The sequence below is a fragment of the Juglans regia genome, chromosome 9 (assembly GCF_001411555.2).
Source record: "Juglans regia cultivar Chandler chromosome 9, Walnut 2.0, whole genome shotgun sequence".
NCBI lineage: Eukaryota > Viridiplantae > Streptophyta > Magnoliopsida > Fagales > Juglandaceae > Juglans > Juglans regia.
This window is the reverse complement of record NC_049909.1, coordinates 267,426-284,482: the sequence shown is the minus strand read 5'-3', so window position 1 is coordinate 284,482 and position 17,057 is coordinate 267,426. Positions and strand designations below refer to the sequence as shown.

Below are 17,057 nucleotides of genomic sequence, written 5' to 3'. Positions count from 1 at the left end.
GCATGTATTATCTTGTACAATATGATCGTTGAAGATGAGCGTCATCTATATCTTGGGGTTGACCAGTTCATTTATGAAGCAATGGATAATACTCCAAATGAGCCAATTTCGTGTGATAATATACCTGATGAGTGCATGAAAGTACATTTTAAATACCCAATTATTGTACTAGAATGCTAAAATTTGAATAGAAATCATAGGAATTAATTTGTATTCTTTAATTTAGTTTCTATTTATTTTGGGATCCACCTAAGAGCATTTTTATGTTTAATTAAGAGAGAGCTAAATCTCAATCAAATTCAAAGCAATTTTTGAATTAGAATATACTCCCCGACAGTTGGGCCAAAATTTGATTACGCTCAAACTATTACGTGGTGGTCTAGTATACTTCAGGGTATCTATTGATAGTGAGTCATAAAAAACACTACAAGATGCAAGTTTAAGGAAAAAGATTAAATGACAATATGACAAAAATATGAAAATTCTGCCTAAAGCACGCAATTAAAATGAGATTATGGCACTGATAAAAAGACAAGTAAAGCTTCGAGCTTCCATCAATCGGATCCAATACTCTGACTTTTTCAATCCAAACTATATACACAATTAAGAATTATAGCACCAAGTTCCTAATTGGAAGATATGACATTATATTCATCTACTTTCTCAAATTTAATTTTAGAATCTATTTCCCCCTTTACAACCATAGTTTTCATATATACAAATGAATATCAGATCTAAAGACGACACTATTTTCACAAATAATAGTGTAGTGAAAGGTCACATCAATGACATAATCGTATAGCTCAACGAAATCAAACCAGAGTAAGATTTAATATAATTGTCTCAAACTTATAAAAAACTAAAACAAATAGAGAATTCAATCCTAAAATTTTAAACAATAAAACTTAATCTATGAATTGAAATAAAGTCAACGTATTTTCATTAATCAATTTCTATCATAGGCTTTACCCAATATTTAGTTCTCCATGGGAGAACAGAAAAAGTAAAATGGTAATTTTTTCTTCTCCAAAACTGTGCTTCCTCCCTTCAAAACCCTCCCAATGATATGCTTATCGAGGGTATAGAAGAAATCCTAAAGTTTTCCTGATTTTCGCATAAAAAAATTGCCTAGCTTTTAAGACTCGATTGGCAGCCATGTATGCACTTCAGGATTCAGACTTTGGACATCTTTATAACACAAATTTTTAGCTCTTTAAAATATCTTTCCAATGCATCAAGAATCGCATCAATTGGTTGTGTGAGTGGAAAGTTATAATCAAAATACTAAGGTATGTTCAGACTGTCTCCTAACGTGTTTTGGACTTGGACTTTTTGCAGTTTCCTTTTGTGATTTATTTCTATTTCTCTTGATCCAAATTACTCTCAAACCCACCTTATTTGATGTTATACTTTATTTTATATTTTGGAAAGTTATCCCAACATTGAAATCTTCTCATGTTGAAGCATCCTTACTTTGTTGAAATTTCACACGTCTATCCATATTGAAAGTCAATCCACGTTGGTGCAAGAATTGATATAAGACATAATTTACTTCAATAGTTTGTAAATGCGGTAACTTCGTTCCCTCTTTTAGCTTGCTGTATTATTATTATTTTTTTCTTTCTTTTCATAATATTTTTAGTTTTTAATATTTTGTTATCTTGCATGCATACATACAGAGATGTAGTGGGTAGATTTGCTTGTAGGCTTGTGCTAGAGTCAGAATCAAAATTTTTAAATCATTTATTTGACAATCCTTCCAGTCCCGAAGAAATGAGTGAACACAAAAATCAAACCACTAAAACTCTTCAGGATTACCCCCACCCTACATGCACAGCCACACCATCATGCATCATATTTCCAGCCAACACTCGTCAACTTGATTTTAAAACATGGATGATGCAGCTACTTCTCACCTTTCATGGTTTAGAGAATGAAAAGCTTTATTTGCACATTAGGGAATTTGGGGAAGTAGTTGTGACTTTTCATAGTCATAATGCTACAGATGATGTTGTGAGACTTAAGTTCTTTCATTTCTCTTTGAAGGATAGGGCAAAGAGCTGTTGTAAAGGCATAGAGAGCGCTCTGCAAACCGTAGCGAAATCACAAAATTGGGAATGAAAAAGCGACGTAGCAGTCTAAATCTCAATGGATTCAACTACTCGAAGGAGTGGCGGAGGCCTTCTCAAAGGTCTTTACAAGGTAATCATGCGCCGAAACCTCTGTTTATGCCACCTTCGTCATCATCGGTGCTTTTGTTGGAGAACAGGTTGTTGATTATGGAGTTCAGAAGTTGTGGGAGTACAACAATATTGGGAAATGTTATGGAGGCATTCTAGTCTTGGGGCAAAGGCAATCAGAAGAATGAATTTTTGAATTCCTCCCTTGGCGACCTTTTAAGTCGATACTTTTGGAGTTTTGAGGCATTTATGTAATTGATAGCTTTGTGCATGTTTTCATTAAGTATTATATGCTTGTGTGCATCAAACATTTTCCAAGCATGGTTTTATTCATCTTAGTTGTCGGAAGTGTTAAATTGGTACAAGTTATGTATGGCTACAAGGATTCATCTCAGCCGGGAACATTATAACTTCATTTCACTTTCTAAATTTCTAATAAATAAAAAAATAGCTGGTTGTACTCACTAAGACCACGATCAATAGGATCATGGAATGAGATGACACAGGTCTTCTTTAACAAATATTTTTCTCAACATAAGATCAATGTTTTGAAGAGGTAGATCTCCACCTTTGCACAAAAGGATAGCGAGACTTTGTATCAGGCTTGGGAGAGGTTTAAAGAGTTATTGAGTATGTGTCCTCACCATGGGTATGAGAACGGGCGCTTAATTAGTTATTTCTATGAGGGACTTACACCTAGAGAACGTCAATTTATAGAGATAATGTGTAATGGTGAGTTTTTACAGAAACATCTAGATGAGGCCATAGAATATCTCAATGAGTTTGCTAACAAAGCTCACACTTGGACCGAATCTAGTGCTATTGAGCAGTACAAATAGGTCACGACCTGCTGGAAATCCAAATAGTGGTAGAATTTACCATCTTAGGGAAGATGATAACCTAAAAGCTAAAGTGAAGATGCTTACTAGAGAGTTAGAGGTGTTAAAAACTAAGGATTTAAAGTCAACACACATGGCTACTCATGTAGAGTCCTTTTGACCGTGTTTTATGTGTGGTGGGGTAGATCACCAAGCTTAAGAGTGCCCCACATTTGCTGAAATGAGAGGAATGTATGAGGAACAATGTAATGCCTTAGGTATGTACAAAAAATCTTTTGCACCTTTCTCTGATACCTACAATCCCGGGTGGCGTAATCACCCCAATTTTAGCTGAAAATTAAAAACCCAGCAACCTGCACGACCACCTAAAGCTTACTCTGCACCGTATCATGCATCATCTTCTTCTAGGAACTCCTTAGAAGATACTTTACATGCTTTTATTGAGGCACCGGGTAAAACTAATCAAAAGCCTAAGTCTTTGATTACGCAGGTTGTTGAAGAAAACAAAGAGATAAAGAGCCATGCATTCAAGTTGATGAGCTCCTTGAGTGTGAATGATCATGGCAAGTTTCCTTTTCAAGCTTAGTCTACATCCTAAGGTCAACATATGGCACAAAGAAATTTGAAGGAGGTCAATGACATTGTGACTCGAAGTGGTAAATCCTTACACATCCCAATAACTGATAAGTCAGAAGATGTTGAAAATGATCAAAGTAATGGTGGTGTCGAGCTACCCAAGGAAGCCGAGGTAATAAAGAACCCAATTAAGGTACCATTTCCTCAAACTTTAAAATCAAGTATGCGAACTTTGGATCCTAGCAATGAAATCTTAGAGAACTTTAGGCAGATAAAAATTAACCTCCATCTTTTGCATTTTATTAAACAAGTTCCTACTTATGAAAATTTCTCAAAGAGTTGTGTACTGTTAAGAGAAAGCACCATGTTAGGAAGACAACATTTCTGATAGAGCAAGTTAGTGCTCTAATTGAGGATCCTGATTGTCCAACCATTGCATGTAATATTGAGAATCATGAGTTTGGGCAAGCCTTTCTAAATTTAGGAGCTAGTGTAAATTTGATGTCTTCTTCCATTTATTTACAACTTGGTTTGAGTGAGATTAAGCTCACTTTTGTTGTGCTTCAATTGGCTGACTGTTCAGTTAAGAAACCATGAGGGATAGTTGAGGATATTTTAATCTAAATTGATAAGTTTACTACCCTGTCGATTTTTTAATTTTGGACACTTAGTCGGTTGTTGAGTTTGACTCTAAGATTTCTCTTATATTAGCTAGATCTTTTCTTACTATGACTAATCCACTATCTTTTAGAAACATGACCATGAATGTAAACATATTCCACATCAGTAGGCAGCCTAGGGAGGATGATGAGTGCCAACAAACGTACTTAATTGATGCATTCACTCAAGAGGAGGAATTTGATATCACCACCAAAGATATGAAAGGAGTGGAAAATGTAGTGGTCGATAATCTCTCAAGGCTCACATTTGAGGACACCACCAACCCCCAACCTAAACTTAACCCTCCCATGAAAGAAGTTGTGAAAAATGAGGTAATAAACTTAACCCCACCAGACTTACCATCGGTCTTAGCATTAGCATGATTGAACCTCATGATTGGAGAACTGCCACGAGATGCCATTTTTGAAGTAGTACAGGAGTTCATATATGTGACTAAAGAATAAGTCCTGGAGGGACAACGCACCCTGGCAGTACAAAGATGTACCGAGACTTAAAAGGTCAGTTTTGGTGGGATGAAATTAAGAAGGAAATAGCTGAGTCTATGTCAAAATGCTCCATCTGCCAGATGGTAAAAGCTGAACATCAAAGACTGGCAGGTGAATTACAGTCATTGCCTATCCCAGAGTGGAAATGGGATGATGTGTCTATGGACTTTGTAATCGGTCTGCTAAGGACGTCTTCAGGAAAGAAATCGATATGGGTTATAATCGACCGATTGACTAACATAACTAACACATATTCTATGGAGAGACTTTCTCGAATCTATGTTAAGGAAATTGTCCAATTGCACGGAGTACCTAAGACCATAGTATCAGACTGAGATACCCGTTTTACTTCACGATTTTGGTAGAGTTTGCAAAAGATGTTAGGCACTCATCTGAATTTTAGCAATGTTTATCATCCTCAGACGGACGAACATACGAAATGTACAATCTAGACCTTGGAAGACATGCTGCGAGCATGCATTATGGAGCTAAGTAGTGATTGGAAAAGTCACCTACCTTTGGTGGAATTTGCCTATAATAGTTTTCAGGCTACCATTCAGATGGCACCCTATGAGATTTTGTATGGAAACAATGCAGATCCCTATTGCATTAGTATGAAGTGGGTGAAACGAAAGTGCTAGGACCTGAATATTTACAAGAAGTTCAGAGACAAGTAACCATGATTCAAGAAAGAATGAAAGCAGCCCAGAACAGACAGAAGAGCTACGGCGATAACCGACATAGGAGTTTGGAGTTTGCAGTAGGACATTGAGTATACCTCAAAGGATCGCCCATGAAAGGAGTCATACGCTTTGGTAAAAAGGGAAAGTTGAGTCCTTGATACGTAGGACCCTATGAGATAATCGAAAGAGTCAATCCAGTAGCTTACAGGTTGAATCTGCCAACATAGATGTAGGGAATACATAATGTGTTTCATGTGTCAACTTTGAAGAAAAGTTTAGGAGAAAAACGGCCAGTAATTATGGAGCCCAACAAGATTTAGCTTCAACCCAACTTGTCTTATACATAATGGTTAGTACAAATCGTGGATCGCAAGGAACAGGAGTTAAGGAATCGGAAGATACCTCTAGTGAAAGTGCTTTGGAATAACCTGGAATTTGAAGAAGCAACTTGGGAACGAGAGGATACGATGAGAAGCAAATATCCTTATTTGTTTGTATCTTAGAACCTTTGATGTATGCATGAATTGTGTGATATATATATATATATATATACACATCTGTTGTGAATGTTTTGTTCTATGAGAAATTTGTCTATTCCGTGCTTGTTAGTTTAAGTGTGGTAACCATTTGTATACCTACCAAGCCCTTGAAACTGGGGATGACACAAACTAGAAGGACCCCACGTATGACTGTTTCTTCAATGGCACAGTTGAGAGAACAAAGAGAACGTCATATTAGAGAATGCCTTAGAAGAAAACAACAGGCGTTAGAAGAACAATCAAGATAGATGGAAATGTTTGAGCATCATTGTACCCATGTGATGGATGTAGACGCTTGAGGAAGGCTTTGTTTTCGACGAGCATTACCACATGAGGAACGGCGGCCGTGGAGCAACTCGAAGGAAGTAGAAAGAAGAAATCTGCGTAATTTCGATCCGGAAGCATAATCGAGTCGCACAACGGAAGAACGTTCAAGTCGGTTCGTACCCTACGAGACCTTGGATACGTCTCCGGATCATATTTGTTTTCATGAAAAATGTCAACCAATTGAGGACACGGGGCTTGAGATAGAGCATAGGTTGATATGAACCTGTGGGAATGAAATTTCTTGAACCTACAATCAATTTGAAAACTCCCCAAAAAAGTGCCCATCATAGGTTGAATGAAATGCGAGTCAATATGTATTTTGATTACGATTTGGAAGCTATATTTTACATTTCACAGGATTCCATGACCTTGGAGGCAGATGAAATGCCTTCATCCTCAACATCGTCTGAGAAGTCCACGGCCGCTTATGGAAGAGGTAGTAGTCCAGTATATCTTCTTATAAGTGTTTTGATTGATGGTTGCGGTGCTGATTTCGAGGATGAAATCTTTTTCTAAGGAGGGGAGGATGTGATGACCCGAGTTTTGTCTAGGCTTGGCCCTTAGAACTCGTTCTAGGTTGCCATGACATTTTAGGAGCCTTAAGGCTACGTTTGGATAGTGAGAATACCTGAGAAGTGTTAAGAATGTTTGTGAATAGTTATGAGTAGAAATTGAAGTGGGTTTGTGGGTCCCATTGAAAGTATTTTGAGTTGTTGAAATATGTTGAGTTGTTGACTTTTGGATAGATAATTGAAAAATGTGTGGGTCCCATCAATGATTAATTTTTTTTAATGATGATTTTATTTATATATAATAGTGATAAATATTATAGTGATTTTATTTTTTATATATATTTAATAGTGATAAATATTATAGTGGTTTTATTTTTTATTTATATATAATAGTGATAAATATTATAGAATGTTTGTGAATAGTTATGAGTAGAGATTGAAGTGGGTTTGTGGGTCCCATTGAGAGTATTTTGAGTTGTTTGGATGTATGAAGTATGTTGAGTTGTTGACTTTTGGATAGATAATTGAAAAAGGTGTGGGTCCCATCAATGATTATTTTTTTAATGATGATTTTATTTATATATAATAGTGATAAATATTATAGTGGAGAGACTTTGGTATGAAGATGGTTCACTGTGTTTGGCATGTGGAGTATTTTCATCGGTACGAGAATACTTGAAAATTGTTGAGATACCTTCGCTACCAAAACGTAGCTTAGTTACTTTGAAAGGCCTTAGAACCTTTAATGTAGTAAGTTAAGCCCAAGAGGAGAATGACCCTAGTTTACTTTGGAATTTTGATCCTATATAGAAACTTAGGTCCAATGGTTAGGCCCATGATCCAATTCAAAGTCACTAGTGTCATGTGTCATGAGAGTGTTACACTTTGAATCTAGTCTTGATAGTGGGTTAAAGGGAAAAAAGAGGTATAGGAAGGCACCAAGATGGGCTTGCACGCCTAGCCCATTGTTTTTTTGTCCAAAAGTTGAGTTCCAAGGTAGATTTCTTTGAAAGGGAAGCCTAGGGAAGTGAAATTGAGTTTTTCTAGAAGTTTTGCATAGAAAACTGAAGAGAGGCATATAGGATTTCGAATTTAGCTAGCTTTTTGTGCAATAAGTTTCTAGAAGATTTTGTGAAGAGACTTTTGTATCAAGGACAAGTTTGCCCAGGGTTTCGGCTAGCACACTCTCAAAAGCATTCCATTTACTTGCCATTTGTCACCTAGTGTATTTTAGACTAATGGTTTATTAAAGGTCACCTTGGGAAAGGAAATGGAGAGGACAACTAGGGCTATGGCATATGCCCAATGCCACTTGTCTTCCATGCCAAGAGTCACTTGTTGGGAAAATGGAAAAGGCATATATGGTTTTACCAAGCTACCCGTGAAGAGATATTTACTTGTTTAAGGAAAGGAATGGCTTAAAGGGGAGAGAAGGAATTTCAGCCAACGAGGAGGAGTCCTACATGCCACCCCCCAACGTGTCCATTCCCAATACAATCCAAGTGGGGAACTCCAAAAGGCATTTCTGCAATAGGGAAATGGGGAAGAAGAAACATTGCCACTTGTCATACATGCAAGGACTTTGGATGCAACCAAAGATGGAAGTGAAGGGTCTCATATATAAAGAGAAGGGTTCATGCCTAGGGGGCTTTTCCCTTGCCATTTTTCAGATTTGCATGAGCTCTCACTCTCTCCACACAATTCTCCCTTGTTCATTTGAAAGTTTCTTCATTTTCTTGTATTTTATTTCCAACCAAACAAGGAGGATCCTTGCAAGAGAAGGGATTTCGGCACGACCAAGGATTAGCAAGGTAAGGATCGGTTTCATCTAAGTCTTGTGGACACACAAGTCTTTTCTCAATTCGAAAATGAGATTCAAATCTCATTAGACTTTGAGAAAGATAGAACACAAACACTTTCTACCATCTTCTTGGAAATAACTTAGGGTTTTCAAGAGAAACCCTTGAGCCCGATTAGTGAAGGGGGAGTTCATCCTCCATGCTTTGACCATCACATGTATCTTGCTTACTTTAGGTTTTGTTTTACCTTATAAGTGAAATGAAAGGGTTTTAACCTAAAAACCATACAAGCTGAATGGTTTAAGACCAAGTGATGCCCTAGAAATCCACACACACACTCAAGAACATGAGATAGGGTTTTAGATGCTCTTTCTAATATAGTATGTTCAGATTTATAGCTTGCTAGTATTCCTTTACGTTCATTTTGTAAGTATACACTCAACTTACTCTTGGTTAATGCTTGTATATACTTGTGTAAATCCTTCCATGGTTTTTGATCGCTTTGTTTGTTATCTCTTGGTTATTTGTTTGAATATGTTAATATGATCTTGAGTAACTCTAAGGAAGGAATTACATGTTTCGGATTTGAGATGAAAATGCCATGAAATATGCCTATGAGTTTTGGTTTTCACTTGTTTGAGGTTGATGGTTTATGCAATATGGAGTTTCAGTTTGAACATGCTTTGGAAGTTTTGGACTTAGTCAAAAACCTATGATTTCATGTCTTATTTTACTATGTCTTGATTTCATATATGCTTGAGGTTTGGAACATATTTATGTAATGAATCTTCATGCTTTTGTGCCTATGAGTTTCGGCCTAAGCAAGCTTTCATGGTTCCATATATATGTTTTGATTTCACTTATGGTTTATGTTATCATGCTATGAAATGAACATGTTATGCTTAGTTATTTCATGCACAACATTTCATATGTCATATGTCAAGTATAAGTAAGTATGTTTAAGTCTCATGCCACATGTATTTGGGGAAGAAGTGTTTTCGAAAAAAATGTTTTCAAAGAAAAAGTTTAAAAGTTTTATCATGACCCCAAGTGCTAGGGTGGGAGAATGTCCTAGTAGAACTCCTTTGTCCACTCTGGAGTACTTAAGAATAGAGTGGTAACCCCTAGATTGACAAAGTACTGTCGACGAGCCTCAAATGGATTATTTTCTAAGGATACCGGAGCGAGGAAGCGTCTAACACTAGTGGGTGCATAAGGCATGTAACCCGACGAAGTAAGGTCGAGTTAATATGAATCTCTGTTTATGACGTATTCATCATGGTGCACGGACCGTTGATGGTGCGGTAACTAGCAAGAATACGTGGTGCTAAGGGGAACCGTCTTGTATCCACTCTTTGAATAAGAATATGAGCATAAGTGCTAAGGATCACTCGATGCAAATCTTGTGATATATTTTGATAAGGCAAGTTCTGAATAAGTTCACGTGAATAAGAAAAAAGTTATGAAGTTTTTATGAATAGTTCAAGTCTCTGTTACAAGTCTTTTGATAATGGTCCAGTGCATAAGTCAAGTTCTGGTCAAAGGCATAAGTCAAGTATATGTCCATGTAGGCATTTCATGATATACCTTTTGTATGATTGTGTTAACTATGGTATGTTGTGTGATTACTTGCTGAGATTTCTTGAAATCTCATTGTGGTAGTTTTCATTACCATTCCAGGAATGGTAGTGATAATTACATTCCCCAACCAGAACGGTAGAAGTTATAATAGGTACCTCCGATATCCAGGAAATATGAACCCGGATAGTTCCTTGATAGAGGACGAGTACATTGTTTAGGCTCATCAAGTCTCAAGATTACACTGCTAATGCATTAATTCATACGGCTAAGCTTCTCAGGGAAATCTTGTATAGTATTAGTGAGACCGAGATCGATGCTAAGATCTATCAATCCTCTAAGAATATGAAGTTTTGGTGAAATATGGACCAGTTGTCTAAATACCTAGAGCGAGCCTCTAAGACCTCGATTGACGCAAATGCAGTAGCAAAGGAATTAGGTCTAATACCGCCTGAGCCTCAGCAATCCCATGGGGTGTTTTGGTGTCTATCTCCCAATGGGAAAATGGTTATGAAGATTATGGGAGTTTAAGTATTTTGAAAAGAAAAGGGAAAAAAAAAATGGAGACAGTACTTATGGCTAACTTTTGTGGATCTATATTGTTGTTTAGGAAATCCCATGTTTTGGAAATATTAAACTATGATTTATTATTTTGGGATATTTCGCCTTTGTGACTCATGTTTACGTTTGGACAATGTTTTGGATTCTAATATTAGTATGGTGCTATGGGCTTTGCAATTGCTTAATGCGTTGCTTAGTTTATCCGACTTTTATTAATTTCCGCTGCTACACTATTGCATACTACTAGTATACTTAGGTGCACAGCTTATTATCTGTCATGTATGAGGGGTGTGTAGCCTTGTGTTATATGTTTCGACGTCTCAGTTACTGTCCAATCACAAGTAGAGGCTGGGGGTGCCACAGAGCATGGTATCAAAGCAATTACGTCTCTGGATAAACCAACACGTTGTCCTAGGAATGTATGGTATCTTTAACTAGTTTTGAGATCTGTAGTCATAGGCTTGGATCTTATAGCTTTAGGCTTGAATCAAGAGCACTCGTTTCCTGAAGTATTTATGTGTGAGTTTTGGAGAGAATTGAGAGCCAACAATGCTGAAAATCAGGATAAGCGTTCACTGATTTTTTTTTAATTGGACACTTCTTTTGAGAATATCATTGCATGGTTTATAGTGTGATGGCAGATGTACTTAGGATGTGATGAAGGTTAACTTAGGATTTACGTTTGAGCTTTCCAAGCGAACCCTTTCAATTATAGACCCCTAATAGCCAACTTTTAGCCAAGAAACATATAGTTTTTTTTTCTTCAATACCAACATTATCCATACCTCTCCACATTGGAGTATAACCTATACAGTGATTTTTCCTATCCTTTTTACTTTCAAGTGTGTAATAGATGTGGAATTCTTTTCTTTGTTAAGAATAAAAACAATGGAAAGAACACGAGTTACTAGTTGTTCAAATGTGTTAGCTTCAAAGGTAGAAATACCAAGACTAAGTAGAAATAGGAAAATACCAAGTGACATATAATTATGCACCAAATTATAACAAAAAATGAAAAAGAAAAAGAAAAAGAGGCGTTATTCGATGATTTGAAATATAAAAGAGTACATCAAGTGAGAAATGTGATTTATTAAGATGTTTAATAAGATTTCTTAGGTATGTACTTGGATTTTTTTGAATCCTTTTCTTTCATTCCTTTTTTTTTTCATATAACCTAACCTAAGTTACATTACATCCTTTTGTTTTGATCATTCTGATCCCAATTAAGTCTATGGGAAGGATGGTTGAGTCCTCATTTGTTAGTGTTCCTATCATAAAATCAATGATTGCTTGTTGCTTGTTCATAATTTCCTAAATCTCTATGTGATTGTGTGTACACAACTTGTCAACTCCACAGAGAGAGCCCTTACACGAAACACTATTATACCTGTGAGTTATGGAATTTAACCTTTTGTTTGAGACGTTCTTGATGTTGCATGTGTTAAGTTTAGTGGTAAGATGGTTATGGCTTGGAGAACACACGCACTTTGTGAATTGTTATAGGGAGATTGATCTTGATGGGTTATTGAATTCCTTAAATTGTTTTGATATTCGAATCTGGAAAGTGTGAATTGGTGGCCTATTTTTGTGATTTTCTTGTCTCTTTCATCTCTTTTGCATAAAAATTGCTAAATACTAGCAATAAGCAAGTTGGGGGGGTGTGATGAGTACACAAAAATGCACTTTAAATACCCAATTATTGGACTAGAATGCTAAAATGAGAATAAAATCATAAGAATTAATTTGTATTCTTGAATTTAGTTTCTATTTACTTTGGAATACTCCTAAGCCCATTTTTATGTTTAATTTCAGAATCCATATAAGAACCAAATTCAGAGTAATTTTTGAATTGCAATAATTCCCAAGAGTTTTCAACGAAGCATGACTTTTGAATTGAGCAAGACTTTCAAGTAATAAGAACTCTTCATTTTCGACGTGAGTTGACTTTTAATGTGGATAGACGTGTGGACTTTTAACAAAGTAAGGATGCTTCAACATGAGAAGATTTCAACGTTGGGATAACTTTCCAAAATATTAAATAAAGGACGACTTCAAATAGGGTGGGTTTGAGAGTAATTTGGATCAAGAGAAAAAGAAACAAATCACAAAAGGAAATTGCAAGAAGCCCAAGTCCAAAACGCGCTAGGAGACAATTTGAACATACCTTAGTGTTTTTATCATAAATTTCTACTCACACATCCGATTGATGTGATTCTTGATGTGTTGGAAAAATATCTTAAAGAGATAAAATTTCGTGTCTGATAAGGATGTCCAAAGTCTGACTCCTGAAGCGCATACATGGCTGCCAATCTGAGTCCTAAAAGTTAGGTATTTTTTATTCTGGAATCAGGAAAACATTAGGGTTTCTTTTATACCCTAGAGAAGCATATCATTGGGAGGGTTTTGAAGGAGGCACTGTTATGGAGAAGAGAAAAATACCATTTTACTTTTTCAATTCTCTCATGGAGAACTAAATATTGGGTAAAGCCTAGAGTAGAAATTGATTGTTGAAAATATTTTGATTTTATTTCAATTCATAGATTAAGTTTTATTGTTTAAGATTCTAGCATCATAGGAGAGTGCCTTCGCTTTCTCTTAGAGAGAGTGTGAGGTTTCAGTGCCTTGGGTTTCCACTCAAAGGTTTACGTCTCACTTGATGTGAGTTTTTGTGGCTGGTTTGCTGGTTTTGGTATGTTCATAAGGACTACGGCTCACCTCATGTGAGTTACCGGTTTTTTTTTGTTATTGGTTTTCAAAATGGAGGCCGAAGACTTGACAACACAATGGGAGAGGTTTCATCTCTCAAAAGAAGAAAGTTCCTGTTTCCATGCAAATCCATAACAATACACCGAGGAAGCTGCACGAGGCAAATACAGTATTGTGGAAAAGGCCCTAACGGAGAAGAGTGTTAACAGTGAATGGCTTAGGGTCACCATGTCGCAGATATGGAAGTTGGATGGGTGGGTTATTTTCAAGGAGTTGGGAGAGCAATGTTTTCTGATTGAATTCCAAAAGATGGTAGATAAAGATAGAGTATTAAGTGGACATCCATGGTTCTTTGATAGACACCTTCTGACCATGATGGAAGTGGATGAAACAGTATCCATCCATGCATTGCAGTTTCGTTTTGAACCCTTTTGGGTGCAACAGCATAACCTTCGGTTAGCCACCATGACAGAAGATTTTGGTCAGCAATTTGCAGGATCCATTGGGCACATTATCAGAGTGGAAGCTGAGGCTGATGGACGTGCTTGGGGGAGGTGTCTCAGAGTAAGGGTAGCGGTGGATCTACATAAACCTTTACTGAGAGGGAAATGGCTGAAGCTAGGTGAAAAATAGCATTGGATTTCCTTTAAGTACGAACATTTACAAATTTTTTGTTTCAAATGTGGGGTGTTGTCTCACAAAGGAAGAAACTGTGCATGGCTAAGAGCTGAGCAACAAGGAGATGAACAAGCCTCGTATCAGTTTGCCCCCTGGTTACGAGGACAACCCAGGAACACAAACATATTTGATAGGCGCAGGTATGGTGGTGGTGGAGGTGGAAACCAACGCGGTGGTGAACAGAAAGAAGATAGTGGCAGAAGTGGAAGCCAATGCAGTGGTGAACAGAAAAGAGCGGGAAAGCAGGATATGTCCTCAGCAGAAAATGAGGAAGGAAAAAAGCAAAGGGTCCAATCCCAACCACCAACAAAAGAAAAAATAGTAGGCGAGGATTTTATTCAGGGTGGTTATCTTGGGAACCAATTTAAAGATCACATAGGACAGGCAGGTTGGATCCCAGAAGTAAAGCAGTCAACACTTGTGTATGGGGTGCCTAGTCTCGAGGGAGCCACTGAAGCTACTGATATGCAAGGGATCCAAAAGAACATGGGACAGGGTTCTGAATTACCAAAAGAGGGCTCCACGTGCAAAGTAGGAAAATGGTCCCCCATTTATGATCTTGAAAAGTGGGAAGTCATACAACGGAGTGAGGTGGATTCTACTAGAAGGCTTGCTGGCACTAGGCAGGCATCCGGGAAAAGGGTGGAGACAGGCAATTTGGATAGTACAGTTGATCATGTGAACCCTAGTAGGGTTGACTTGGTTAGCACTGTCAGAAGGTGGAAAAGGAAAGCACGTGAAAAAACATCCCAAGAGGAAGACAATGGTGGTGCCCCTCTGACTGAAACCCCTAACAGGTCCACCAGAGTGTTTTACCAGAGAGGATGCAAGAGAAGGATCACACATAGTAACCCTGTTTCAAAAAAATTTAAAGGAGATGAAGATAACAAGGAAACATTGCTTGCTCAGGCAGAGGCTGGTCTCCAGCCCTGCGAAAAACAATGAGTATCTTGGTATGGAACTGCCGAGGGCTTGGGAACCCTCGATCAGTTAGTGTCCTTAGAAATTTATCAAAGGAAAAGTGTCCCATTTTAGTTTTCCTAGTGGAAACTAAAAGTAGAAATAAAAGAATGGAAGTGATCAGGAGAAATTTAAGGATGGATGGGTGTTTTGCAGTGGATTGTGTGGGATTAAATGGTGGTATTGCACTGTTATGGAAAGACAAATGGGATGTCAAAGTGATTAACTATACTAGATGGCATATCAGTGCACTGATCCAAGAAGAAAATAGTGGACCAACATGGCAGTTTACTAGCTCTTATGGCCATCCAGAGACTGGAAAAAGAAGTGGGAGTTGGCAACTTTTGAAGATGCTTAAACCTTCCAGCCCCATGGCCCGGCTTTGCTTGGGAGACTTCAATGAGATACTGCACCAAAAGGAGAAAATGGGAGGGGCAAGCAGACCTTATAAACAAATCGAGGAGTTTAGGCAAGCAATAGACTACTGTGGCCTAAATGACATTCATTCTCAGGGACTAAGTTTTACATGGTCCAATAACAGGCTTGGAAGGGAATTCACAAAGGAAAAGATAGACAGAGCACTTGGAAATAAGGAATGGAATGATATTTTCAGTCATGCCTCATGCACTGCCCTTGCAGCTATAAAATCTGACCATTCCCCTCTCCTCATTGAATTATGCAGAACAAGTAATGGAAGAAGGAGAAGACAAGTGTGCTTTAGATATGAAATGGCATGGGAACAAAAGGATGATTGTAAAAAGGTCATTAGTGAGACATGGAAGGAAGGTAATGGATCAAGTAGTAAGGCTAGTACTCTGAGGAGACAACTAGATGCCTACAAACAGGAGTTACTGGTTTGGCAGTAGAAAACTAAAAAACAGCAGGCCATGAACATTACTCAGGGATTACAAAACATTGGTCATCTCCAAGAAACTGGCTCGGGCAGGCACTTAGCTACCATGAAACAAGCTCAGGAGGATGTGGTGTCTGCATTGATAGAAAATGATCTAAAGTGGCACCAAAGGGCAAAGCAACATTGGCTTAAGCATGGAGATAGAAATACCCAATACTTTCATATGCAGGCTAGTCAAAGAAGAAAGACCAACACCATCAAAAGGGTTGAGGCCTCACAAGGAAGGTATGTCACTGAGCAGGCAGAGATTGGAGGTGTGTTCACAGGTTACTTCTCTTCACTATTTACTTCCACCTATCCCTCAAATTTTGAAAACTGCCTGTCTGCTATGGAAACAAAACTTGATTTGGAGATGCAGGCATGGTTAATGATCCCTTTCAATCGAGAACACATAACAGAGGCTATTTCTCAGATGAATCCACTAGGGTCTCCTGGCCCTGATGGATTCCCAGCTCAGTTTTATCAAAAGCACTGGGAGGTAGTGGGTGAACAAGTGTGTAACTTCGCACTCAAAGTCCTAAACCAGGGTGGATCCCTTAAGGAGGTTAATGACACTTACATTACCCTCATACCAAAAATTAAAAACCCTAAGAGAGACTCGGATTATAGACCTTTTAGCCTATGCAATGTGGTATACAAAATAGTCTCCAAAACCCTTGCAAACAGGCTGAAGACCATCCTGCCTAAGCTCATTTCCCATAACCAAAGTGCATTTGTACCCGGGAGGCTCATTTCTGATAACACTCTAGTTGCCTACGAGATCCTTCATACCATGAACTCAAAAATGAAAGGCAAAAGAGGTTTTATGGCTATGAAATTAGATATGAGTAAGGCATACGATAGGGTGGAATGGCAATTTGTTGAAGCTATTATGGCCAAGATGGAGTTCCCTCCACATTGGATTAACTTAATCCAGACCTGTCTCCAATCTGTAACATACTCAATACTGGTTAATGGTGAGCCTCAAAGGTCCTTTTCGCCTTCAAGGGGCCTTAGACAAGGTGACCCTTTATCCCCCTACCTCTTCATTCTATGTGCAG

At 37.8% G+C, this 17,057-nt stretch overlaps 1 non-coding gene and 1 pseudogene across 1 annotated transcript; one reads left to right on the top strand and one right to left on the bottom strand.

The window, feature by feature from the left end:
• The first annotated feature begins 2,148 nt into the window (after positions 1–2,148).
• On the top strand, positions 2,149–2,368 carry LOC109009726 (annotated as a pseudogene).
• Positions 2,369–2,725: 357 nt separating this feature from the next.
• LOC118349513 lies at positions 2,726–2,832 on the bottom strand. Its single transcript, XR_004802470.1, has one exon. It is a non-coding gene; the product is annotated as a small nucleolar RNA R71 (small nucleolar RNA).
• Between the last annotated feature and the right edge of the window lie 14,225 nt (positions 2,833–17,057).